The 27262-nt window shown below is 39.7% G+C and overlaps 1 protein-coding gene across 9 annotated transcripts in view; it reads left to right on the top strand.

The window, feature by feature from the left end:
- KLF12 (KLF transcription factor 12) overlaps positions 1–27262 on the top strand; it is a 620046-nt gene that overhangs the window by 157073 nt on the left and 435711 nt on the right. For 3 of the 9 annotated variants that reach the window (XM_054665372.2, XM_063792199.1, XM_054665375.2), the window contains exon 1: positions 14302–14733. The exons of 2 other annotated variants lie outside the window; for them this stretch is intronic. The gene's annotated coding sequence lies outside the window, so the exon portion shown is untranslated. Of the gene's footprint in view, positions 1–14218; positions 14734–14775; positions 14965–27262 lie in introns of those variants that run through there. 4 more of the 9 variants (XM_054665373.2, XM_003314175.6, XM_016925372.4 and 1 more) reach the window with 2 other exon arrangements.

Genomic DNA, 27262 nt, shown 5'->3' with positions numbered 1-27262 from the left:
TGGAGAATGTGGGTTCTCTGGAAGGCAAGAGAAGGAAAATGTTTCAAGGAGGACAAGGTGCTAAACTATCTCTTTGACTATCAGGGTTGTGTTAAACTCCACCTTCTTGACCTATCAATCAGTGCCAGGTGCTGCTTATAGGTCAACATGATGAAGTTTAGTGTTTACCACTAGTTTAAATACTAGAGTTAATTGTTGTTGACCTTAGCCAATGCAGATTTAGTAAGCAGAGTGCGGGGTGGGGTGGGGGGAAAGTGAAAGTCTTACTGAATTTGTTTCCAGAGAAGATGGGAGGAGAGAAATTGAGTATAGAAAAAAAAAAAAAAAAAAAAAAAGAGCAGTTTTGGCAGACTTTCATTGTGACAAAGAACAGAGAAATGGGATGGGAGCTGGAGGAAACTGTGAGGTCAGGAGAATGGTTTTTAAATTTATTTTCTAAGACTGGATAAATTATAGCATGTTGTATGCTGAAGGGAGGAATTCAGTGGAGAAGGAAAAACTAGTGATGCAAAAGTGAGAAAACAAGCCAGGGGTGGTGGCTCATGCCTGTAATCTCAGCACCTTGGGAGGCCGAGGCGGGTGGATCATCTGAGGTTAGGAGTTCGAGACCAGCCTGGCCAACACAGTGAAACCCCGTCCCTACTAAAAATCCAAAAAATAAATTAGCTGGGTGTGGTGGTACATGCCTGTAATCCCAGCTACTTGGGAGGTTGAGACATGAGAATCATTTGAACCTGAGAGGCCGAGGTTGCAGTGAGCCAAGATCATCCCACAGCACTCCAGCCTGGGTGACAGAGTGAGACTCTGTCTCAAAAAAAAAGAAAAAAAAGAAGTGAGAAAACAATTATTGGAGCAATATACATGAATGGGTGAGAAGATAAAGAAGCTCAAAATGGAGGAGTTGGCTTTAGATAGGACCAGTGATGGTTTACCCATGGTAGGAGGAGGAAAGGCAGAGCTATCAGAAGATGGGTAGCTGAGCTGTGAAAGTATGTGTGCAAAATCACTCCTAGGGGCGTCTGTTTTCTTAGGGAAAAAAGAAGCAAGGACAGGAGACAAGGTATTGGAAGCTTGAGGTCAGACTGGAGGTATAAAACAGTCAATTGACTAGGGAATGTTGCAGGAGTTCTGGGCGGTACGTAAGTCCCAAAGGAGCATTTCGAAACTCATGTTCCTTGGAAAATATTCCCAGAGTGTTAGAAAGTGAGTTTGAAAAAACTCAGTGACTACATATTTATGGAAACCACTGTACACTATGTCGCCCAGTCTCCCAGATTCACAATGCCAATTAACAAATTAACAGCCACTGCAGCACCCTCTTTGGAGGGTTGAAGAAAGATGTTTAACATCGTGTAACCAAAATTTTTCCAAATATTTGAGAGCACAGGACTCTTTGTGTAGCAGCACCTATTAGCATTCTACAGAACAGTGTTCCCCAAACTCCAATTTGGAAAATGACTTCTCCAACCAGGAAGGGGTGCACTTGTTCTCCAAGGGAGGCTCTTGCAGTCAGTACTATTCCATCCACAAGGAACAATGTCTGAACTATGTGAAAAATGCAAAACTTCAGAGTCTCTAGATAAAGAACTGGGGAAAAGCTCACTCATCTTTTCCTGAAGCTCCTTAGCCATGAACCACAGTGAGCGTATAAAAAGCCTTCAATGGCAATTCAGTCTAATGAGAAGAACAATGTGCTGGGATCCATGAATCCAAACCTGACATGCACGGGCTACACAATCTTGGCAAGTCTTCAACACTTAAGTATCTAAAGGTTCACTAATAAGTTATCTCCACCAGTATCGGGTATAGGATACACAGTGATTAAGAGGACTTGTGTGAAGTCAGTCAACGTAGGTGCAAATCTCAGCTCCATCTCTTACCAGCTGTGTTATCTTGGAAACAAGTTAACTTCCATTGGACTTAGTTTTCTCTTTTCTAAAATGGAAATGATTTCACCTACCCCATTGGCTATCATGAGGGTTAAATGAGAAAATACACATCAAACACTTATCACATTAATTTTTATACATATATTGTAACAAGAAAATGCAACAACTGATAGAAAATAGTTTTCTAAATTAAAAACTCTATGAAATTGTAAAGCAGCATTAGTTTTTTACTAATAGTGTAGCAAAGGAAGCTAAATTAAGACTGTTTTTTAAAAGAAAACATATTACACAGATAGATTTGGTTCTAAACCATTGCTCCTTATCCTTTTAAAAACCAATATCCCTAATCTGTTTTTCTCCCCAGTGTTTCGGCAACAGTCTACGTAGAGTTTTTTCAAGCTTTGTACTGTCTTACTGCAGAAAGAAACAGCTTTTCTGTTGGGGATAATAATAGTAATAAAATCATATTGTTTTAGATCTGTGGTCCAGCATGTTCTTTACAAGCAGGTATTGCTCCTGATGGAAAAATAAAGGTTATTGAAGGGTTAACTGACTTAGTGAAGGTCAACAACATGGAACAATCATTCTGCTCATAGAGCGGCAGGAAAGTCTGTATTCCTGACATATTTATAACTCTATGGCTAAGATGTTTGCTTAATGTTCTTTTTTATTTAAAGGTCTCTGACCATTTAAACCTCTTGCCTTTTAACTTAGATGTGCTTTGCTGGCTATTAATGCCTTTTAAGTACTTTCTGTATGCTCACATTAAGATCTGGACCTACCAATTTTCAAAGAGTTCTGCTTTGACAAAATTCCAAGGTAATTATAGCAATTGTTTTTTAAAAACATGTTCAAGTTAAAAATAAAACCTTCTTTTAGATTTGAAATTTCAAAGAATTAAATTTCCTTGCTTGTTGTAAGAAGATAATTCTTAGACTCTGTGATACTAAGAATAAGAAATACACTACATTTTGCATATAGGTTTAAAATGTATTTGAGGATGTCTGCTATTAACCTTGGAACCTGATCCAAGACCAGGCTCAGAGATAGGAGCTAAAAATCTGAAGCCTAGATTTTATTGCCAAACCTACAGAGAATTACATGTCTCCTTTCTAACTTTGATGTTTCTAGATAAAAAGGCAAAATATTTATTTGCTGCTTGATTACATGTTACTAAATAAAAGTGATATTTGTAAGTACTGCTGGGGTTAAATTATATAAATATTTTTATTAGCTCATGATTGTAAGAGATAGGGATCCCAAAAGTAGATGTGCATGAACAGACACAAGTCAATACACATGCACAAAAAGAGATAGAGTTACGCATGGTGTGTGTCTAGATTTTCACAGCAGACACAGCCATATGTTTCTTATCTCAGCGGCTGCCCAGTGAACTCATGCATGTGGATAACAGTTCTAGCAGGCAAGAAGCCATATAAACAATGAGGATAACTCATAATGAAACAAAGAGGCATGCTAATAGCAAATTGTATCATGACAACAAACCCTACTCAACCAAACTTTTTTAATGAGTAATTTTGATAAATGAATACATCATATATTAACATAATAATCCCATTGAAAAAATAATCACAAGTTTGATAGTGATGGACTGCATAGCACTTTGTTCCATAAGATAACGACGGTCACATCTGCTCCCTGACTTTTGTCTAGTTACCTTCATTATAATCTTTATGTGGTCAGCAGGACAGTACCAAGAAAATGTTACCTGTTAGCAGTTAAATTCCATGAACTGTTTTATTTTTTTCATTGCAATAGTGAAAAAAACTGCTTCTAGATTCAAAGGAATAAAGAATGGGACTTAAATTCTGTTTCTCTTTATGTAATAAATACGATGTACACTTTCTGCTTAGTTCGGGGTGGGGTGGGTAGTGTAATAAAGCTATAGAATTTTATTCATACAGGAAAATTTGTATATGTTAAAAGTAAGCCTTACATTTCACCTGATGTTTTCTTTTGAGAAAATACAGTCGCCCTGTTTAATTCAATGAGAAAAATATTTAATAATTGATGAGGATTTGTTGAGTTGAAAATTGTAAACAAGACGATATTTCAATATAACAGCTCTAAAATAACTAAACAGACATTCTCCGTTGTATTTATTTGCCCTTTCTATAGCACCTATCATCTTAATACTTAGACATAAAAGTACCAGGCATGATGTGAGGATGAAAATATTATGATCCCACCGAATTTTTTTATCTCAGTGAGTTAAAATACAGTGTTCAGCCATACATATATTTTCCCTTGTTACTGTGCTTAGTTCTTGAGACTAAAAAATGCCATGTAGACTACAAATACATAGTGATTGATGTGAAAGAAATACAAAAATGTGACACTGCACTTTAATTTTAAAATGACTCAGTAGTTTAAATACAAATATGCAGTTATATAGTAGTGGTAGTTAATGGCCATGCTTTGTGTCTTACTTTCATTCTCATTTTTGAAGAAACTTGTTTTTGTCATAATCTTTGATAACTAGTGGAAGTCCTGAGACCCACAGTCATCTGTTGGGTCTGTCAAGTGAAATATGAAAATGGTTTCCATAATAACAATTATTGATGCACTGTGCAAAATCCTTGTAATTGTAGTTTTGAAGACAAAGTGATTTGAAAGCATCAGATGCCTCACGTTCCTCATTGTATGCAATGGGAATTCACTCATTTACAAATATTTGTTGAGTGCCTACTACATGCTAGGCAATTTTCTACACAACGGGCTGTAGCAGCCAACAGGATGGAAAAATTATCTGGCCTTGTGGAACTCCTACTTTAGTGGAAGTGGGCTGCAGACACAGACAGACTGTATGTAACAACAACAATGTAGTATACAGATACTTCTCAACTCACAATGGGATTATGTCTCAGTAAACCAACTGTAAATTGAAAATACTGTACGTAAAACATGCACCTACCCTACCTTAAAGTTGCTCAGAACACTTAACATTAGCCTACAGTTGGCAAAAATCATCTAACACAAAGCCTGTTTTAAAATACAGTGTTGAATATCTCATGTAGTTTATTGAATGTGAAAAACAGAATGGTTGTATGGGCACTCAAGGTATGGCTTCTACTGAATGCATATCCCTTTCACAGCTTCTTAAAGTAAAAAAATTGTAGGTTGGAACATTGTAAATTGGGCATCACCTGTATTCGATGATGATAAGCACTACATAGAGAAAGATAAAAGGGAAGGAGGACCAGGAGTGCTTGTGAGTTTTGCAACTTGCAATAAATTAGCAAGGCTCACCTTGAGGATATGAAAGCAATAGTATAGCTTCATAGGATTCCACGAAGATTAAATTAATTATTATATGAAAAATGCTTCCAATGGTGTGTGGCACATAGTAAATGCTTAATAGATGTTGGTTTAAAAAATAGGAGTGTCATTTAAGGAGATTTTAAGAAAAGTTTTCATTTGCTCTACAGTAACATTTCTTTATTTGCTATGGCCATTTTTATTTGGAATTGAGAATGAAATTGTATTTGAATTCTGTATAAAAAGATCAAAAAACTAATTTGTGAACTGGATAAAATGTAAAAACCAGGAAACCAAAGTCTTCATGCTTCATGGATAAATTATCCACAATTTGTCTCTGTCTTAATGGAGAGAGAGAGAGAGTAAGAGAGAGGGAGAAAGAGAGAAGAAAGAAGAAAGAAGAAGAAGAAGAGGAAGAAGAAGAAGGAATAAGACGAGGAGGAGGAGCAAGAGGAGGAGGAGGAGAACAAGAAGAAGAGGAGGAGAAGGAGGAAAGAGAGGAAGGAAGGAAGGAAAGAAGGAGGGAAGGAGGGAAGGAAGGAGGGAGGGAGGGAAGGAAGGTCTTTATTAAGAATTGATTTTAAGTTTAAAGTTGTATTAGGACACAGAGATGATTCATTTTAACTTCATATGTATTCTAACTTGGAAGCTGCTTCAGTTAAGAGAGATGCATACCAAATCTAGCTAAATACTAATCTTTACAAATTAAATTAACTGAGTACATACGTTTTATTGAACTAAAGTACAGAAACTGTATATATTCCTTTAGATTACTTTTCTTGACAAATAACTCTATTATTCTGGTAGGCAACTATATTTACAGGTATCATAGGGTACCCAGAATATCCTAGGCCTTTTGGAAGTTACTTTCATTCTTTCATCGAAAAGCTTTGAGGACTTGCTATGTGCTGAGTGCCAAGTTAGGACTGGTGATAACTGAGAAGTGGTCAGACACAATTCTTGTCAAGCCTTGTAGAGCTTACAGTCTTGTAAGGGAGGGTATGGAAGACCTCATTAGTTGTTCACATCCTTGTAAAGAAGGTGCCAACCCAGTTGTACTGGGAGGAAAACTGACCCCAACAAAAATTAAGCAACCTGTCAAAGGTCACAGAATCAAGTGGCAAAACCAGCAATCAGTTTGTCTTTCTGGCTCTCAGGCATCAGCTCATGTGCTGCTGCTTCACTCTCATTTGAATATGAAATGCAAACGCAGCTTATATTTTGGGAGACACAGATTTGCCTTTTTAATTGTGACTTGCTTATCCAACTTTTAAAAATTAATGTTCATTTCTCAAAGACACGTAAATTCATGGAGTGGAAGGATAAGCCATAAGCAGACTGTGTAACTCAGTGAAGCTAAACTGTGATTCACATTTTGCCTTAGGTAAATCACACATGGATTCATTTAAAATGGACTACATTATGGTTTGTGTACTTTAATAACATATTGACCATATTGTGCAGAAAATATAGTTAAGAAACATCAATCTGTTTTGTAGTTTATGAGTTAATGTCCTTAAAATGATGATGGCCAATAACTTGTAAGCCAATGGTATATTTTTCTTTTTTTTCCTGTTTGCCAGCAAGAATTCAATAGAGAGCCTCACTAATAGAGTGGTTTGCAATTTAGGACTGATTAGGACTAAAACATTATGAAACATTACATAGTAAAAAGGCAACCGCCAGTTGGTTGTCCCAAATTCCATCCAAGAGACTCTTCTTCCTGTCTGCTTTCCTGTGTTTGGTCTCCAGGAACTCATGTGACCCATTTCGAGCCATTGAAATATAAGCAGAGATACAGTTGAGGCTTCTGGAAAGCTTTCTAAATGGAACAGACTTGGTTTTGCTCTTAGCCTTTTTTTTCTTCCTACTATGGAGAGGGAGGGGCAGCTATATTTAAGAAAGGGAGCAGGAAAATAAAATGAGATTGGGGCTTTGGTGTGCCAGGGAGCTGCACAGTCTTGAACTGTGGCTGCTTATTTTTCGATTTCTTGTTTCACTGCAAGGGATGGACAAAAATATGTATCTTTAACTGGCATTAGTTAGGTTTTTCCATTGTTTGTAGATGAAAGCTATGGAAATCAGTATCATAATCTCCCTCCCTCCCTTGTTTCCTCTTATTTTCATTTTATTTTATTTCCATGTTTCTGACCAGGTTTCATTTCTTTCTCCCTATTCTTCTCTATCAGCTATCTAATTCATTTTAGCTTCAACTATGGTAGAACCAATTACCTATTTGATGACTCTCAAATCTATCAAAACTAAAAATGAATCCTCCTGAATTAAGGAATGAAATATAAGATCGTTTCCCATTCTCTTTTCTTTGTACCCCTTCCTCAAAATAGCAAGTTGCTGAATTCTAAGAGTCTGAATTTGTAATGTCTTTCATAGCTGTTCCAACCTTCATTTCTTGATCTGCAGTCCAATTCTATACCCCTGAGCTATACTCCCTCTTCCAATCCTCGTTTCTTTTTTTTTTGTTTGAGACAGTCTCGCTCTGTCACCCAGGCTGGAGTGCGGTGGCACAATCTCGGCTCACTGCAAGCTCCGCCTCCCAGGTTCATGCCATTCTCCTGCCTCAGCCCCCCCACCCCCGAGTAGCTGGGATTACAGGCGCCTGCCACCACGCCTGGCTAATTTTGTTTTGTATTTTTAGTAGAGATGGGGTTTCACCGTGTTAGCCAGGATGGTCTCAATCTCCTGATCTCATGATCCACCCGCCTTGGCCTCCCAAAGTGCTGGGATTACAGGCGTGAGCCACCGCACCCTGCTCCAACCTTCATTTCTTATCACAGCAATTTGATATCAGTTTCTCATGATTTCTTAGCCAGGCTATGCAACAGGAGTTGTATTCAGCCCATCCCATCCACCAATGTCCCATTTATATTCCTAGAGTTCAATCTTTACTCATCAAGGAATTAAAACTCAAGCCATTCTTGTTTACCAATTTAAGATGTTTTACTTCAAAGCACCACCCAATACTAGCAAGAACACAGGGAAAATGGCACTCTCAAATATGATAGTGTAATTGTAAACTGGTAAAATGCTTTTTTTCCCTTAGAGACAGGGTCCTAATTGCCTAAGCTGATCTTAGCTCACCAGGCAATCCTCCCACCTCAGCCTCCTGAGTATCTGGGATTACAGGCACATGCCACCACTTCCAGCTTATTTTTTTAAAATTTTTGGTAGAGACAGAGTCTCTCTACATTTCTCAGGCTGGTTTCGAACTTCTGGCCTCAAGCAATCCTGTCACTTCCGCTTCCCAAAGTATTGAGCCTGTAAGTGTGAGCCATTGCAGCTGGCCATAAACTGATAAAATACTTTTGAAAAATAATTTGGCAGTAGGTTTCTATAACAGTAAAAATAAACTCATATTCTCTGTTTCAGTAACACAACTTAGAGGAAACTATCTAAAATAAAAATGTATTTTTTTACAAGAAGAAGCTAAGATATTCACTATTATGTAAATACAATTGCAAAAATTTGGGAAAATTCTAATGTTACATGCTATATAGTTATTTATCAGTTTTATCTAAGCTCATCTTAATATAATACCTAGGTTAATGTATTGTATATAGCATGAAATTAAAGTGGTATTTTGCAAACTAGATAAACTTTAGTGGAATTAAATTATTTCCATGGAGAGTACTATTTTCATTTGTAAAGTTAAAAAAGCAAGGATACCTATAGTTCAGATCTCATATGCCTCAATTTATTATATTTTAAAATGCAGATTATTTATTACTTTACAGCTCTAATGTTTATAACCTCAAAATTTGCAAATGTCATTTTTTTTAAAACAAATTTGCTGTGAATTTTCCTTCTGGTATTAAAAAATTGAATGTTTTTAATCTAACACAGTAGAATGCTATCTAATTTTAATAAAAAACGAAGAGGAATATAATTGAATAATTTTTAAACAATTCCATATTAAAGAGAAAATGGAATGCTCCAAATGTATTATATTTATATAAAAACTTCTACTTAGAAGAAAGTTGCTTGAGGAACACTGCCAGAATTAATGTTCAAAAGGTATTTACCGACACACTGCAGAATTTTGTTATTTTCAATATGTGCACCCAAATGGAAACTCAAGTTTTCTGCTAAATTGTGTTTTAACGTATGTCATTCTATGTTTATATATTATAGCTGTTTCATTGATTCAAGAAGCATTCATTAATCACCTACTATGTGCAAAACAGTGGGAGGGTAAAAGAAAGGCTAAATAGGTGATTAAAGTATAGCTCTTGTTCTGAAAGGAGTTACATGTAATAGGTGAGCCAACAATACTTCATGGAAGTAGAAAGGTGTGAGAACCTGAAGAATAAATGAGGGAATCAACATTTATTGGATGCTTACTTGGGCCAGTATATCTCCCATTGGCGCAGGTAAGCATCTAATAAATCTTAATCTTTCAATGTGGGGAAAATGTTATTTAAGTAGGTGGAAAAATAGAGAATCAGAAAGAAGATGAAAGCCCAGCTAGTCAGCAGCTGAAGCACTCTTTCCATTATACCACAAGAAGCTCCAAGAAGGGAAAGACAACTTTTTGGTGAGAGGATGGATATGTATACATGTATGTGGGGTATCCAGGAATCGTTTTTAGAGGATTCCAGAGAAGACAGAGGAAGATCATCGCAAGGTGTGTGCACCGGCTGGAGGGGAAAGTATGAGGTATGAATATGGAAGTGGGGCCTTTATGTGTCACAGTATTTTGTTGTAACTAATTTGTGCCAACTTGGCTTTGTAAAGACAGATACGTTATAATTAGTGCATGTGAGGGAAAGGGGGCTAGATGCAGAGCTCAGAGCTGGGAAGCAGACATGATAGTGGAGGTGAGTCTGGAAAAGGCCTGCATGAAAGTGACTGGAGGAAGGTGGAAAAGAAGACACATCTGAAGATGTGATGAAGATATTTAAACTAGAAGGACCGAAAACTGTATTGATTGCAATAAAACAAAGTTATGAAATGGCATTTTCCCCCTAATTTGCAGACAGCTCATCCCCCAAATCAAAACATGTTGTTTACCAAGTAATCACATAATATCACCAGCTGTTTGCAGTTATAGGAAGGCTTTTACATGTCTTTCTCACTTTCTCATACTTGAACAGGAAAATTCCCCTTTGCTGCACATTATTGCCTAGATATGACATATGAAAAATAGAGGCTTGAAAACCTAACAGTACATGTTCACTTTCGGCCTTAGGAAAAAAATCAAGATTGTATTTTAAAATTTGTTCAGAGTTCTGGAAATCAGCTTTATTTTCCTTTCTAGTTAATTCTAATCTTTCAACATAGCTTTTACCTCTAAAAGGGACTTCATTCCTACCCTATTCCTTGAAATTGTATTAGTGCTAAATCATCTATGGTTTCACTAATCCAAAGCCTTACAATCTCTAAATGTACACAGATATTGAACAGAGTTTTTACCTTAGATAAATCTGGGTGAGGTATAAGTAATGCTCTTAATACTGTAAAAGATTTTTCTGGCCCGGCGCGGTGGCTCACGCCTGTAATCCTGGCACTTTGGGAGGCCCAGGCGGTCACCTGAGGTCGGGAGTTCAAGACCAGCCTGACCAACATGGAGAAACCCCATCTCTACTAAAAATACAAAAATTAGCCAGGCGTGGTGGCGCATGCCCGTAATCCTAGCTACTTGTGAGTCTGAGGCAGGAGAATCGCTTGAACGCGGGAGGCGGAGGTTGCAGTGAGCCGAAATCGCGCCATTGCACTCCAGCCTGGGCAACAAGAGCGAAACTTCGTCTCAAAATAAATAAATAAATAAATAAAATAAAAAATAATAAAAGATTTTTCTAACCACTAATTTTACAAAGACAGCATCACCACTGGTTGAGTATAAGAAGAGCTGGCAAAAAGTTTGTGGGCAGGTAACACTTACTTTTACATTAACATTATTTCTAACTGTAAATTTTCCTGTTGTTTGAATTAGATATTTTATCTGCTTTGAGGGTGTTTGGGTGTGGTTTTCTTTTCTGGACAATGTGTTAGGTAAAAGAAACTCAATGCATGCGTTATGTGTAAGAAATTAAGAATACCCAACTTTATCTTCTTTGTTCATAATTCATCCTTCTTTTGGTTATCTAAGACTAAGTAAATGAAGTTTTTATATATAGTTAGGGAAATGGGTTATCATTCTTTATCAAAATCATCTTGGTTTTAAACAGGATTGAAGCCACATAGTATTGGATTCGACAGATACTTTCAACCCCCAAATTCTATGACCGTACTTTCTCGCTACACATTCTTTTACATGGTCCTCTTGAATTAAGGATTGAAATAAATTTGCCATCTTTACATTTTCTGACTTTTCACATCTCTGCAAACACAGAGGTAGAGAGGAAAAAGGTCTAAACATTAAAAATCCGCACCTTTGCCAAGGTAGTGTACTTTTCCCTATCTTCTTCCCTTCCGTCCACACCTTACTTTTCTTTAAATCTAAATTCTATATGGAGATAGAATTACATGAACTAGTTTGGAAACGCATGCGTGTGTACACACACACACTCCTCTAGTGACCTCCGTTATCATCCATGCTTTGTATTATTTCAAATGTTTTTGCTCTTTTACACGCACCCCAAGTCCACACAATGAAGTGATTCTCTCTTCTAAACCTGTTTTTCTCTTTTCTCCTTTTCATAGCTAGGAAGTTGCCTTAAGATTTCTACTCCATATCTGTCAACAATTTTTAAAATCTGCATCTTTTCCCCCCAATGCTTGATGTACTTTTTTTTTTTTTTTTAACCACACAGGGTATCCAGACTCTAGATACTAACCTTGACCTACCCCTAGTTTCCTTATCCCTCTGGAATGGATTCTTGTAGTTTGTTTTCTATCTTTCATCACTCTCCTAACAAGCCCGTGGCTGTTGCCATAGGAAGGGAGTGCAGTTTGCTTTTCCACGTGCAGAAGCACTCGCTATAGAATATATTTATGGTCTATCCGCCACTCAGCTCACTCGAGAAAGAGCTGTTAGTACAAGAACTGCCACGATGACATAATTTCTTACAGCATCCTTCCACCCTTACAGTGAAACTCCATTCCTTCACTCCCTGCCCCACCTAGAGGGAAACTTCACAGTGATTCTAGTAGAGGCAAGTTTCTCGTTGAAATCCTGCGCAGTTGTTGATATTCTGCTGCTTTTCAAACTTGTGTTTTCACGTTGTTTCCATCCGGGTGTAGTGGAGTGTAAGGGGCTGTTTACCCTAGGCCCAGGATCGGATCAGGGAGTGGGAGTTGCGGCTGCATTCCCCGGAACAGAGACCGCACCGCGGCAACCAACCCCTCACCCCCGAGTCCCACTGGGTTCCCGACGCCCTCGCTGCGCCCGCGCCTTCCCGCTCCCGCCGCTGAGGCTACTTCACTCGAGCAGTGCTCCACAAATTTCAGACATTTCTTCCTCTTCGAAACCTCAAGACCAGGACAGACCCCTCCTCTGAATCCTGCTGTCTTCCTAAGACGCATCTTAGGCTGTGGGACCCCTCCTCTAGGTTGGACCACCCATCTCATTTTCCCCAGAACCTAGGAGTGGCAAGAGGCAGAGAACGCACCAGGCAGACGCCGCCTTTGTTGTCATTAGGAAAGCACACCGCGCCTGAAGTGGCTGGAAACCGCCACACCGATGGGGAGCCCAGCTGGCCCTGGCTCACATTCGTGCCTTCGTTCTCATTTCCTGTTTCTCGGCCTCTCCCTTGTTTCTCTTCCCACCCCACTCCACGCCACAGTACAGCAAAGCTTTCTCTCTGCACACAAACTTCCCCTTCCCGGCCTTCCCACAGCCCTGGCGATTTCCCACGCGGGGCGGGCCGGGCCGGGGGCGCGGGGCAGGGGCATACCGTCGTGCCCGGAGCGCCGCGCTCACCTAGGATGGTGAGGAGGCGGGCCCACAGCCTCCCGCCTCCGGCCGCCGCGCGCCCCGCCCGCCCGGCCGCTTCCGCCCCGTCTGCTCCCCGCCCCCGCCGACCCTCCGGCTCGGCGCCGACCCCGCGCCCTCCGAGCCGCCGCGGGAACTGCAGGGCCGCTCGGCCGCCTCCTCCCTCTCCCGCCCCACAATCCCGCGGATCCGCTCCCCGGGGCGCGGAGGCGGGGAGGGAGGGGCTGCCGGGGAGAGCGTCAAGGACTCGGCTCCGGGCCGTCCGCTTCTTGGGGCTCCGCTCTGGGCGCGGGGCAGTGGAGCTGGACTCCCTTCCCCGCCGCCCCCGGGCCCCGCGGGGGTCTGCAGATCCCGCTTCCTCTGCCCCAGTCCTCCAAGTTTGCCTGCTTTCCCACAGAACTGGCGCAGGCAGGGGCCCCTTCGCTGGGGTGGCGAGACCAGGCGCGCATCTCCGCCTCGCCCCCATTCATCCCGCCAAGGTGAAGCGCAGGGAGAAGGGGCGCCCCCGCTTCGCCCGCAACGTGCGTCGCTCCGGAACCCAAACAATGACTCCCCTGCCTGCCGCGCCAGGCCCTCCGCCCGCCCCACCGGCGCGCGGAGGGCACCGCCCGCGGGGCTGCCCCTGCCTGACCCCATTGTTGCCCGGCGCGGGCGATGCCCGGCGCCCAGGGGCGGTCCCCGCGAGCTGCCCCACAGTCCCGGCCGGCTCCGCCCACACCTTTCCAAGTTCGCTGGCGGGCGAGCCGCGGGGACGACCCGGCCGACAGCCCCCTCCCTCCACTGCGCGCCCCCACCCGGGCGGGTGCGGCGAGGGGTGGGGGCCCAAGCTGGCTGCACGCTTTTTGGGTCCCCGAATTCTCCTAAGCCTGCCTGGCGCGCTCTGACACAAAAGAGGGGACTTTCTCGCGGCTCGGCGCGAGTCCTTGCCCAGCGAGTTGCTCTCCAGGGGTCCCTCCCGCCGCAAGACCCCGCGGGCCCCCTCGGCCGACGACTCCCCGAGCTCCCAGGGCCATGTGTGGGTTATTTGGGGTGCCGCAGCAAAGTGGTGCAGGTGAAAGGGAAGCGCTGCCGAGGCCCGGGGCCGGAGGGCGGGGGCAGGGGTGGGGCGGGGTGGGGCGGGGTGGAGGCGCCGCGGACCCAGCCCGGCGGTCCGGGCGGGGAGGCGAGGGCCGGGCAGTGGGTGTTGCCTTCTACCTCTGCGAGCGGGGAGGGGTTAGTTTCCCACAGGGGATTTCAACCATCACACTCAGAGCCCGCCTCCTAATCCTCGGGCGGAGCGGCTCGGGGGCCCCATTTTATGGCAATAAAGCGACTTAGCGCCTGCTGAGCGAGCCCCTCCCCGCCGCCGCCCCCGCCCTCGGCCCCACCCCGGGGCTCGCCGGCAGCGGCGGGGCTTTGTTTCTGGGGAGGAGGACCCGGAGCTCTTTTGTTTGGGGGTTTCTTGTTTTCGGCCCCCCCCTCACCTCACCCCACCCCACCCCACCCCAAGCGCCTCTCTGGTTTCCTGAGCTGCGGGCTGCGAGGGAGGAGAAGCGGCGTCCTGCAACCCCCTCGGCTGGGCCCCGGGGTAATTCGATGCGGGCCTGGCGAGGCTCCCCACACTAGACCGGGGCTCGCATCTCGGCAGCCTCCACCCACCGGCCCACCCTACATTTAGCGCATCATGTGATCCGGGTAAGTCATTTGCAAGTACAACAGTTCCCCGGGTTGCCCCCCATTCATTTCCTGAGAACTGCAGAGAGCCGCTGAGAGGCTCTGCGTGTGCGTGTGCGCGGGTGACGCCGTGTGTGTGCGAGTGTGTGTGTGTGTGCGCGCGCGCGTGTGAGAGAGAAAGGGAGAGAGAGAGAGGGGGACTCTGTGTGAGGGAAAGAAAACAATTTCTCCTGCTCTGCAGCTTCTGTTCAGGTCTGTGCCGATTCCGTTTCTTATCAAAATAAACAACCCCCTCCTCTTTTTTTTTTTTTTGCCATCCCAAATCAGACCGTATTCTCTTAACGTGTTTTATTTTCCTTCTGTCATCTGCTCAAGTTAAATCATTTTGGTTGGTCTGTGTTCTTAAAGGGGGAAAGTGCTGGGAAGCGGGAGGGGGCCGGGGAAGGGCGATGCTGTTGCAAAGCAAGTAGCGTCGGTCGGATTCGTGGAGAAGAAAGAAGGAGGTTTCTTCCCCACCTCCCCTAATTTTTTTTTTCCAGAAGAAGTTATCAAGTAACGTGAATTAAGCAAGTGTTTTTCTACCCCTAGTGGAATTGTTGGTTGCAGTGTTTGCCTGACAGTTGCCAAGGATGAGAAATAAAACCCCAGGGCTGAACTTGGGGCGGAGGGGGGGCTCGTGGAAGTAGTTGGCCCCCCGGCCTCGAGCGGGGTGGATGAATAGCTCCGCACCGGGGCCGTGTGGGCTGTGTGTGCGCGCTGGAGAGAATGGAGGGGAAGGGGTTAAGGCGGAGATGACACTGCTGGCATGAATAGTGCTCCTGGTGCTACATTCATTATTGTCTCTGGTCGTAATGATGTGTAACTGTCACTTGCTACAGTGCCTGGTCCATGCAAGTAGCCAGGGGCTGGCCGGTGGCTGTTATTTTCAATTACGGGGGACCTGGCCGGAGTTGACAAGGGGCAACTTTGTACATCCACCCGGGCCGGGAACCCGCAGAGCCGGCCTGGGAGCCACTTCTTGCCTCAGAAGCTCACTCTGAGGGTTCAGACTTGACCTCCGCGACATTAGTTGGTGTTCACGTTAGATGCTCCCCTACGGGGAGAATCAATCCTGCTTTTGTTGGGTAGCGAGCTGTCTGCAAGAACTTTGAAAACTTTTATCTTTGGGGAAAAGGGTGGGGTGCACTCAACAGTTTTGTTTCGCAGTGCGTTTGAGGCAAATGCTTGGAAAAAGTACCAATTCCTTTGTTATATGCCCTGCAGCTTCCCAACCCCCTTCACCCTGCGCTTCGAGTTTTGCATACTTTAATAGTAATAGTCTTATTTCAGCTGATAAAAGCTGACTGTGTTGAGTTAAAGAGTATTAATACAACGGAATGTGTAATCTGGATAAACAGTTTGCGTAGTTAGTATTGTCAGCACTCTAATTTAACTGTATAGATGGCTAAAGTGTCGTTCTGTATGGATTGTTTTAGATAATTCCACTGGCTAATGGAATTCTCGGCCGAGCACTCTTGATATTTTATTTTACACCAGCGTTAAGATTCTCTGTTTCCCTGTAACATCGGAGAGACGAGCAACTCTATTTACATTTAGTGCGTGTGCATCTAGTGACTTCGGTAGACATCTGCCAATCAAATACACGTCATTCTGCAAAACCACCTAGACGCCTCCATGCCCTTTTCTTACTGGACGATAGAGTTGTTTAGATAAGTAAATGCTTTGAAATAAATTTGGTGGCTTTTAGCAAGAAGCAGCTTGTTATGGGAATAGGAGTGGTCACTTTGAGGAGTGGGTGTATACCGTCTTCTAAGAAACGCTTTTAGAACTGACATTTAATTAAAACAGTGGACCCCCCCTCCCTCAAGGAAAAAAGCTTGCTTGTGCTATTCTCAGACCTCATTCACATGTTGTGTGCATTTTTTAAGACCACATAGAAATTGGTTCCGATAAAGGAGTATACTTTTAGGTTAGAAAATTTTAAACTGTAGAAGCATAGTGGGAATAGGATGTTGAAGGACAAACGTTTCAGTTGGGTAAGTTATATCTTTATTGTTGCAGACGGGTCTTGATACTAGATTGAATATATTAAGCTCCTTTGAGTTGGGGAAAGAGCAATTTGAGCATATAAAAATTAGGAAACGGGTTTATTATTCTGCCAATTAACTATTATGAAATGTACTGGGAAAATTTGAAATTTGAAATGTTTTCACATAAAATTTTCATAATTTTGAACTAAGACCATGTAACCAACATAGCTATGTCAGGTTAAACAAAACATTCTTGAGGGTTTCTGTTTATTTTTGAAAACCTTCAGTTATTTATCTACTACTTAGCAATGCAGTCAGCTGTACTGTATTGTGGAATGCTTTTTATTACTATTTATTGAAAAAAATTGTTGTGCTAATGAGTCCTTAATGTTCTCCACCCCCCACTCCCCAGAAGTTCTTTTTTCAGCAATGACTATCATTTGGGAGTAAATGGTCCTGGTATAGCATTTGAGACCTTGACCTTAGCAACTCTTGGCTGGTGGTTGTTTACTACAGCTGCAGCCTATGTGTATGCTGAAAGGGAAGGTCTGCAAACACTAGTGTACTCACTCTCCCCAGGCCAAAGGGAGAACAAATCGGGATGCTTGACGTTCATTCTGAAGAACATGCATCTGGCCTGTAATATCCATCGTGTTCTGGTCATGTGAAAATATACATGTTGCTCAGGGATATTTTCCCTGACTCCTGTTCAGGGAAATTATGCACTTTAACAGGCTCCAGTGAGTTTTAGGTGTTACAGTATATCATGAAACAGGCTGTTATCAACTTACTGAAATAATTTGGCCTTAAATATAGGTGTGTTTTATCTTTGCAGAGACAACGTAAGTGCTTAGGCCTCTAGGCCTATGCCGAGAGCATTTTGAATTCAAGCCAGTGTTGGTTAATCTAGAGTTTGGAGTGACCTTACCCAGTGAAGGGATATTGTTAAGTAGATGAACATATAAAGGTCCTGGACATTTTTTCCATTGTACAACATGGAAAGCATGGGACTTTATGTTTTTGCAAATTAATAATATTACAATGATCACATTAAATTGGAGTGTCAAATGGTTTGTTTTCTTTATATTGTGAGAGAAACAGTCAAGTTCATAAATCTAGCTGTAGATTGTGTATTAAACTATACAACTAGTAATGGCACAAACTCATTTGAAAAGTTTTTGTTTATAAGTTTTTCTGCTTGCCACTTGCATGCTGATTAATGAACATGAGCTAAAATCCCAAGACAGTTTTATTCAAAATCAACACCATTATTACCTTTTCTGCTTAGAAAACAGCTTTTTTTTTTTTTTTTTTTGAGTTGAGTTCTCACTCTGTCACCCAGGCGGGACTGCAGTGGCATCATCATAGCTCAAATTCCCGGGCTCAAGGGATCCTCCCACCTTAGCCTCCCAAGTAGGCAGGACTACAGGTGCACACTGCCACACCCAGCTAAAAATTTTTTTGTAGACACGGGGTCTTAACTGTGTTGTCCAGGCTAGATCCTGAATTCCTGGCCTCAAGCAAACCTCCTGCCAAAGTGCTGGGATTATAGGCATCAGCGACTGCGCTGGCTACAACTTTAATTTTTAAAATAAGTCTGAAATAGGTTGTAGTTGCTTATCTGTCATTTTCTATTTGAAAGTACTGTATGATCATAGACTGGAAATGGCTTATATTTTTGCCCAGTGTTTATTTTTCCTTTCAAACTCACACTTATTTGTTTTTCGGCCTGCAATTTATGCACAGCTTTGAACTTTTAGCTGTGTACAGAATGTAAGGGTAAAAATATTAAAATTAAATCACTGGCAACGCCCTATAACCACAGCCTTAACTCATCTACCACAACCACTCCTCCCAAAAGCAAGCAAGTAAACAGATGGGCCTTGCCCTATGCCCAGAAGGTCAACAGTCTTAGGCTCTGTTAGACCTGCTAAGTTTCTGGATCCCAAGCCCAGCCCAGAGAGCTGCCTGACTTCCACCCGCCAGAATTCATTTTTAGGGCCTAGGTCGGCCACACCCCATCTGATGTCAGCTATTGAGTTCTTGTGGTAGAGAACACATGCTGTGGATTAAATGGTTACTTTCTCTCTATATTGTCAGTAATTATGTTACAAAAGGATTTTTCCGTTTTGGGTGTTTATTGTCATAAAGTGGCTACTTGAGTAGTCTTATTGCTCCGTAAAAATTTGTTTTGGTTGGCAGTAGATTACAGGATATTCACCCAAAGAATTCTGCTCTGGTGTGGTCTTTCTTCCTGTCTTTTTTTTTTTTTTTCAACTTAAAGTCATGTGTTTCTTTTGTTGCTACTCTCATGGTCTACATTTTTGAATATTTATTAGTGTAATAATTAGACTGCTCCAAACACATTTGCTGTCTGGTGCAGAAGTAGCAGGAAGCCCTTACTGCTGTACTGCTGCATGGAAGGTGAGAGTGTAATAAATTAGGAGACCTTTGGGATAGTTTCCCCACCCTTATCAGTGACTGTAGAAGCTACCACGATAACTACCTGCTGGCTTTGACAGCCATGAATTGTGTCCCAAATGTGACATTTGCCATGCTTCTCAGTATATATGGCCTTTCACAGTAATTCCTGGCATGATGTATATGTATACAGTTGGCCCTCTTTATTCGTGAGTTCTGCATTAAGGGAGTCAATCAATTGTAGATTGAAAACATTCAAGAAAAAAATACAACAATAAAAATGATACAAATAAAATCATAACTTTATATAGCATTTACATTGTATAAGTGATTGTAAGTAATCTAGAGATGATTTAAAGTATGTAGGAGGATGTGCACAGGTTATATGCAAATACTGCATTATTTTTTATAACGGACTTGAGCATCCATGGATTTTGGTATCTGCTGTGGGATGGGATCCTGGAGTCAACCCTCCAAGGGTACTGAAGAATGACTACATACTGTATATACATATATATTCATCATCTTATATATCTATATGTGTATGTGTATATTTAGTATTTATCTTTATATGTTTTTACATGTGTTTTTGTAGTCTATATCTATATTAGTACATAACCCACCGACACACACCATACACAAGAGCAAGAATTACAGTAAAATTTCATGACCGAGAAATACAGTAAAAAGCCACACGTGTGTATAAAAAAGGGGGAAAAACAGTCTTTAAAAAAAATTCTATCTTTAGTAATACTGTGCTCACTTTGAAATTATCGAGCTAACTTGTAACAAAAGAAAAACAACCCTGCCTTAAAGAAAACAAACCTAAATGGCAACCAAGTTAAATTATTCGAAAACAATGTGAAGAAAACCTTCCTTCATTTCACAATGAATGGTAACCTCTAAGATGATACATCCTTGAATCACAACTAATTTCAGTGGCAGAAATATCTCAGTTCGATTCTTGCTCTCTTGCTTCCTAACTATGGATGACCTTGGTCAAATTTCTTAACCTCTCTGAGTTTATAAAATGGAAAAAATAATATGTAGTTTACAGGGCTGTGGTGAGGGTTAAATGGGGTAATGTGGCCAAAAGTCACTTTGTAAAACTACAAAGTTCTTGTGTGGCAACTGATTTGATAGGAAAAGCACTCCAGCCATACCTCCACCGCCCCCACACTGCCCTCCCCTGAAAGGGATAAACTTTCCTGTTTCTCAAAGTGAGCATATAAATTACACTTATGGGGAAGGAATTTCCGAGTGTGGGTAGAAAACTCTGGCAGTCAAAGGTCATGAATTCCATTCCTGTCTCACCAGAGATTTGCTCTGTGACCTTGAGAAAGTCACTCTTAAAAAGTTTCAACGTAGCTGGTATAAAAGTTACTGATTATTAACATTTATATAATACAGGTGAAGTATCCAAGCTTGTCAAAAGAAAAACACATGAAATTACAGTTCACATGATCATTTACAGAAAATTGAAAATAAAGATGAACAATGATTAGAGATTGAAAATCTGCAGGCTACTTCTTTAATGAGTCACCTGAAGCTTCTATCAACTGGTCATTAAAAAAATGCCCTTAATTTTAAAAATAGAATTATTAAATTTGTGATATACTATAATTTCGAGCAGTACATTGAACTGCAAATCCCCAGTTAAATCAAGATTGTGTTGATTAAGCTATGTCTGATTTATGGCTTAAAAGTCACTTGGTTAGACTCAAACATTGTTGCAACATGCTATATGTTATTCTTAACTAACATTATACAAAATGCACAATAAAGGTAGATAATGAGGATCTTACACGTTATTTGTACATTTATTGAATACCTATTTATAATCACACATGATTTCTCCTCAACTGCATTTTCTCCAGTTAAAAAAGAAACAAAAAAAAATTTTTTAAACCCTTGCGAGAGCAAAGAAACAAACTCAAACTAGCTCTTCAATATAACTGATTTAGACTCTTTCCATGTTACAGGTATCTTGCCTGACTCCAATTCATGTTACAATTATCACTGCAAACACCAACATCACTTTTTGTGGGACTCTCTTATTTATCATCCCCTGCTTTAAGAATACACTGTGTTCTGGTTGGTATTCTTGGGCCCCAAAACTCACAGTATTCCTTCTGGTGTTAATTGCTTGTTGATTTGCCTGGTTCTAAATGCCCCTATCATGGTCTTTTCCACCCTAAGTAGCTAGATATATTCAACGCTGTCAACCATTCCTCAATTCGCTTTATTTCCCTGAAAAAATTTTTTATGTCTTCTTGCAAAAAGAAATCTTGTAGTATAGTAGAATTAAACCATGCTGCATTTATAAATATTTGCTCTAGTGTATTGATGGCTCTCTTAAAAGCTGCCATTCAGGCCAGGTGTGGTGGCGTGTGCCTGTATTCCCAGTTACTTGGGAGGCTGAGGCAGGAGGATCCCTTGATCCCAGAGTTCAGGGCTACAATGAGCTATGATCAATTGAGCCAATGCACTCCAGCCTTGAAAACCCTGTCTCTAAAACAACAGTAACAACAGCCATTCAGAGTAAATAGTAGGTACAAAATAAAATACTCCTTATTGTATACCTAGTATAATGCAGAAGTTAAGAACTTGGTTTTTCATATGTTAATGTGTTTAATATGTACTCTTTAGTAAACAGGTACTGGTAGCCCTTGGCTTTTATATCATTGACTTTTCAAATAACTGGCACATGGAATACTATACGTGTCACCTCTGAAATGCCATTTATATACTGGATTTTGACTTACGAACATCATTTGATGAATGCCTTTTTTGGGCTGTTTGTGTTGCTGTCTTGCCAAGTAACCCCCACCTGCTACAGAACTGTGACTTTGCCACTTTTGGCAAAAATTTCAAAAATTATTTGGAAAATTTTATTGCTTTTTACCTTATTTTAACAAAACAAGTGGAAAAAGGGGAAATGAAAGCATCTAGTTATGAGAAAGTTTATTATCTTGATATAAAATTGAGACTAATCATTAGATGTGCTGAAAGTGATGAATCTTTATTGGAAGTGCTGCATGGAGTTAAGCTGATGAATTGTGAAAAAATTGTGAAAAAATGAAATAGAACACAAAAAATACAAATACTTTTAATGACTAATAGATTGTATATAATGGCAGATTTTGTGATTTTCCTTTTGTCTGTGAGAATGAGTCTCCTTTAAAACATGTCTGGTCCCTTCACTTCTGCATATTTGAGTTTTGTATGCTTTCAGGAGAAAACGTACAAAATCTCATACAATTATTAGATTCCATCCTTTATTAAATAAATATTCAATGATATTTGTATAATATAGGTATAGTAATCCTCATAGCCTATGTATCATATGTATTTGTATCATTTAATATATATTTGAATCGTACAACTTATATGTCATGTATAGTATATGTTATATGACATGTAATACAGCACATATGTGCTATATGCACTATATTATGCTTTCTGTTTTATTGTTGGACTCTATTATGAACTGTATTATGATTTTTATTTCATAGATGTGGAAATTGATTTTCAGCAAAGTAAAGTAATGAAATTATAGTGAATAGCCAGTTAGCTTTAGAGAGCTGAACGCTAGAAAGCCCCCTGGACTTTCCCCTTGTGTTACTCTTACCTCCCTCTAGCATTAAATGTAATATTCCAGAGTTAGCCTTACTGTAGAATAAAGCAAAAGTGGAAGGATTATACAAATAAATATGGTTTAGAGGCTGTATTATTATATTTGTTGTAGATCATATTGACATACTGTGTTTACTAGAATACGTTTACTACAAGATATACTTCAATAAAGAAGTCAATTGTTTGCTGATATATGTAGTAAAACAAATTATGATACCTTATCCAAAAAATTATTTTAGAAGTAAACTGCTATAGGATGTTCTGCAGCAGTGGTAATAGTAGACCAATAAATTCTGGCTAATATGCATTCTGCTATTGGATAAAGCTATCAAAGTTAGGGACATAATACAAGTAATAATAATGTTATTTTTATTAGAACATGCCTCAGTTATCCGTTTGACTTACACTTATTTAGCTCCTACTACATCTATAGACCCTTATATGAAAATGGGTAGGACAATATCCAGTATCGTTAGTGAGCTGAAAATCAAGGAGGGTGGGGTAAGAATTATGTGGCATGTTATAATGTAAGGTAATTTGTGATAAATGGACCAAGTGCTGTAAGTTGTTTAAAGTACCTGGGGAAAAATTGTTTCTATCTGGGAAATTGAGGTTTCAGGGTTTTAGTAGATATATGGAAAAGATTCGTTATATAAACAGTGTATATGTGTATCTTTTTATATAAACAGTGTGTTTTTAAAATATAAACTGTGTGTGTGTGTGTGTGTGTATGTATATATATATATGTATATATATATATATATATTTTTTTTTTGAAACGGAGTCTTGCTCTGTTGCTCAGGCCGGAGTGCAGTGACACCATCTCAGCTCACTGCAACCTCTGCCTCTTGGGGTTCAAGCAATTCTCCTGCTTCAGCCTTCCGAGTAGGTGGGACTCAGGTGTGTGCCATCATGACCAGCTGATTTTTTGTGCTTTTAGTAGAGACGGGTTTCACCATGTTGGCCAGGCTGGTCTCCAACTCCTGACCTCAAGTGATCCACCCGCCTTGCTGCTGGGGTTACAGGTGTGAGCCAACATATGCGGCCCAGTTTATATTTTTTAATAGAAAAAGCAAACCTGCTAATGGATGAATGCAAATTAAAAACATATTTTGGCAGCTGTGGTGATTTCCCTCTTATTTTTTTCTGTTATCTTTTAGAGCTGATGGTTTTATGGTGTTTTGGCAAATTTTTATCATTTGCTGTATCACCAGGAAGTTTTCTTTTCCAAAAATAGATTCTAGGATATGCTTGGCCAATAGGGTATACGGTGTTATAATGAGTTTAGAGATGGTTTATTTGGGCTACAAAAGCAAAGAAAATTGACTGATGAATACAACTTTAAATGCACTTTATGTGATGCTGTCTAATGAAGGTCTTCCATATTTTTGAAAAAATGTGATGTGTAGTATTTTACTTTTAAATGATCGGAATTTTAACTTTGACAAAAAAATCTTTTAAATAATGGGAATATTTAGTTTGTATTAAAATATTATTTAAATATTAAGAGGAATACAATTTTGTAAAACGTGAGAACAATGGAAGGAAAAACTTGAAAACATAAATTTTGCAGAAGATCATAGTTGCAGTTTATCAGAAGTGTTGCTTGAAGGGATATTTAGAAGCTTGAAGTAGGTGGATATTTCAAGGCTAACAGACTTTGGAATATGCATTAGCTCTTCTGCTTTAGATATGAATACAAGTAACTTTAGCAAACACAAAATATTTCATTGAAGAAAGAAATGAACTCAATGAGTCGATTAAAAGCATTAATGGAATTTTTTTTTAGCACTATATTGAGTGTGGTGGAATTATACCAAGGCTTTAGGCTGAGGCAGTTACCTTGTGTTTTGTTTATAAATAACAGTAATTAAGACAGTTTAGAATACTTGATAAGTATGGGCTAACAACAACAACAACAAAAATTGCTTTGTGCCTGGTGGTTTAGAGTGGATTTAGTTTCATCTTGATAGTTCTGTATGGTGGATTGAACACATGTTACCCATGTAATTGATGAGAACACTAAAATCAGGAGAAGGTAAAAGTCTAGAAATTGGCAGAACTAGAACCCTAATTGCCAACACCAGTAAAATAGTTTTTTCCCATTGCATAATTACTACTGTCTTTCTGACTTTCATTTAGTCTCGATAAGTAAAAACTTTGCAAGTCCACGTTACATAAAAGAAGTGTCACTAGTGTCTAGCTCATATGAAATGCCCAGTGAATATCAGATGAATTTTTACCTTCTTCCAAAATGCACTTTAAAAAGGTAGAAAGAATCCATATGTAACAGCCCAGAGAGATCAACCCGTTGACCCTGGAATAGAGAGTGTGCAGTTAGAGACATCCATACTCTTTGAAGAAAGTTAGGGCATTTACCATGTGCCAAGGCTTGTGCTAGGTGCTGTAAATACATACATAGATAAAACATGGGCTTTGTCCTACAATGTAGGCAGATCAAGAAAGAAGCAGGATAGCTAAGCCGAAAGGCAAGCCCAAGCTGATAGATTCTGGATTAGTTTATTTCTTTTAGATCTTTAATGTGCCTAAAATGTACCCTGGATATTTTTAGATTTATGCCGTAGTCTCTTTGGAGTACTTTTAATCTTACTAGAAAAACTTTTCCTATTTAGGTATGTAGTTTCGTAAGTTTTTTCTTTCAAAAACTTTTTGCACATTTTTTTAATCTTAAATGTGTATAATACACTTTAAACGCATTTCATTTTATGTTTCCAACCAACACACAGATAGGTATTTATGATATTTACATGTGATTTATTTTTATCTTTTTACTTCTGTGACTCTTTAAGTTTTCAAAGAAACACAACTGAAGATCGTTAGAAAATAAGCATTGTTTTGCAAAAGCTCGCTTTAATGGGCATTGTTTACAAATATATTATTCTGATAAAAGTGGGTATACTTGTATGGAAACTTTTAAATTCATTCTTTTTTTTTTTTTTTTTTTTTTTTTTAGTGACCTGTTTTGTCTTTTACTTAGTTCTTTTTCTTCTAGCCAAAAATAGCATTCCATTAGTCCATAACTTATGTTTTTAGCACGATTATGTGTCCTTTTATATTTTTATCCATGTTCTTAAGCGTTAGGAACACATACACAGTTTTTAGTCACTGCTTACAAAAATGGAAGGAGTTTTTTTGAAACTCTTTTATCTTTTTTCGTTCAGTGCTGCCTAAGAGAAATCCTTCTCAGCTGCTACTGTTCTAATCAATTAAAAATTTGTTATATTGTATTCCAAGGAGTGGTTATTTCATAGTCTACTCACTCATTTATTAGAGGGAAATACTGTGTTTCCAGTTTTTGTCGCTTTTAAACTAATGATGTAATAAATAACTTTATGGGCATCTTCTGAGAGACCTAAAGAATAGATTCCCAGGGATAGGACCATCCATTCAAGATGTATCAATTTTCATAAATGTTGCCACATTGCTTTGACAAGGATATAGTAATTCATATTATTACCAGCAATGCAGGCAAATACGCTCTCCCCAATCACCATCAGTAATAGTTCATGTTTCCCAGTCTGATAATTGTGTGGTAATATCTTACTGTTACTGGAATTAGTATTTTCTGATTGTTAGTGACTTTGAACATCTTTTGTGATGTTTGTAGGAAAATTAGAATTATTCTAAGAATTGTCCTTTCATATTCTTTGCCCATTTAAAAAAATTGGTTATTGTCCTTTTGTGGAAATTCATTTTATATTAAAGCCACTAACCATCTGCCTGACATCTCCATTGCAAGTAATTTTTTTCATAAGCTGATCTTTTATCTCTTGCCTGTTCAAGAAGTATCTTTTGAATACAACCTTTAAAATATATAAGCAATTCCTTCTCTTTCTCCCTGGTGTCCTGTTTTAAGGTTTTCTCCATTGATAAAGTAGGCATGTAATCTCCTCACTAGATTTAATTTCCCCCCCCCCCATTTTTGTCTTTATTTGGAATTTATTGTTGTATATGGTATAAGAGAGGGAGTCAACTTTTTAATTTCAGAGCATAGACATACCATTGTATCAGCAGCAATTTTGAGGTAATCTTTTTCTTTTTCCAGAGAATATAAATTTCACATTTGTCATGTAATGTTTTCATATATCTGGTAGTACCTGGATTTCTTTATAAATTTTCTTAGGTATTCTAATACTTGCAACTAGCATTCATATGTGAGGAATATTTTATCCATCATCACACCTCTCCTGGGAAAAAAATATTCAAAAACCCTGTTGTGATTTTAATTGGGATTGCATTAAATTATATATATTCTTGGGATAATTAACATTTTAATGTTATTTGCAATGCATTATATTATCTCAATTCAAGAATGTAGATGTTTTTCATTTGCTCGTGTTTTATTTTTTATATTTCAAAAATATGCATTGCTTACATAAGCTTTGATCTTATGCATAGCTGGATTTGATTTTTAAGAGTGTTTTTGTTTGCTTGTTTGTTTT

Source organism: Pan troglodytes, chromosome 14 (assembly GCF_028858775.2).
Source record: "Pan troglodytes isolate AG18354 chromosome 14, NHGRI_mPanTro3-v2.0_pri, whole genome shotgun sequence".
Lineage (NCBI taxonomy): Eukaryota > Metazoa > Chordata > Mammalia > Primates > Hominidae > Pan > Pan troglodytes.
The sequence above is the reverse complement of the archived record's forward strand: the minus strand, read 5'-3'. Positions and strand labels throughout refer to the sequence as shown.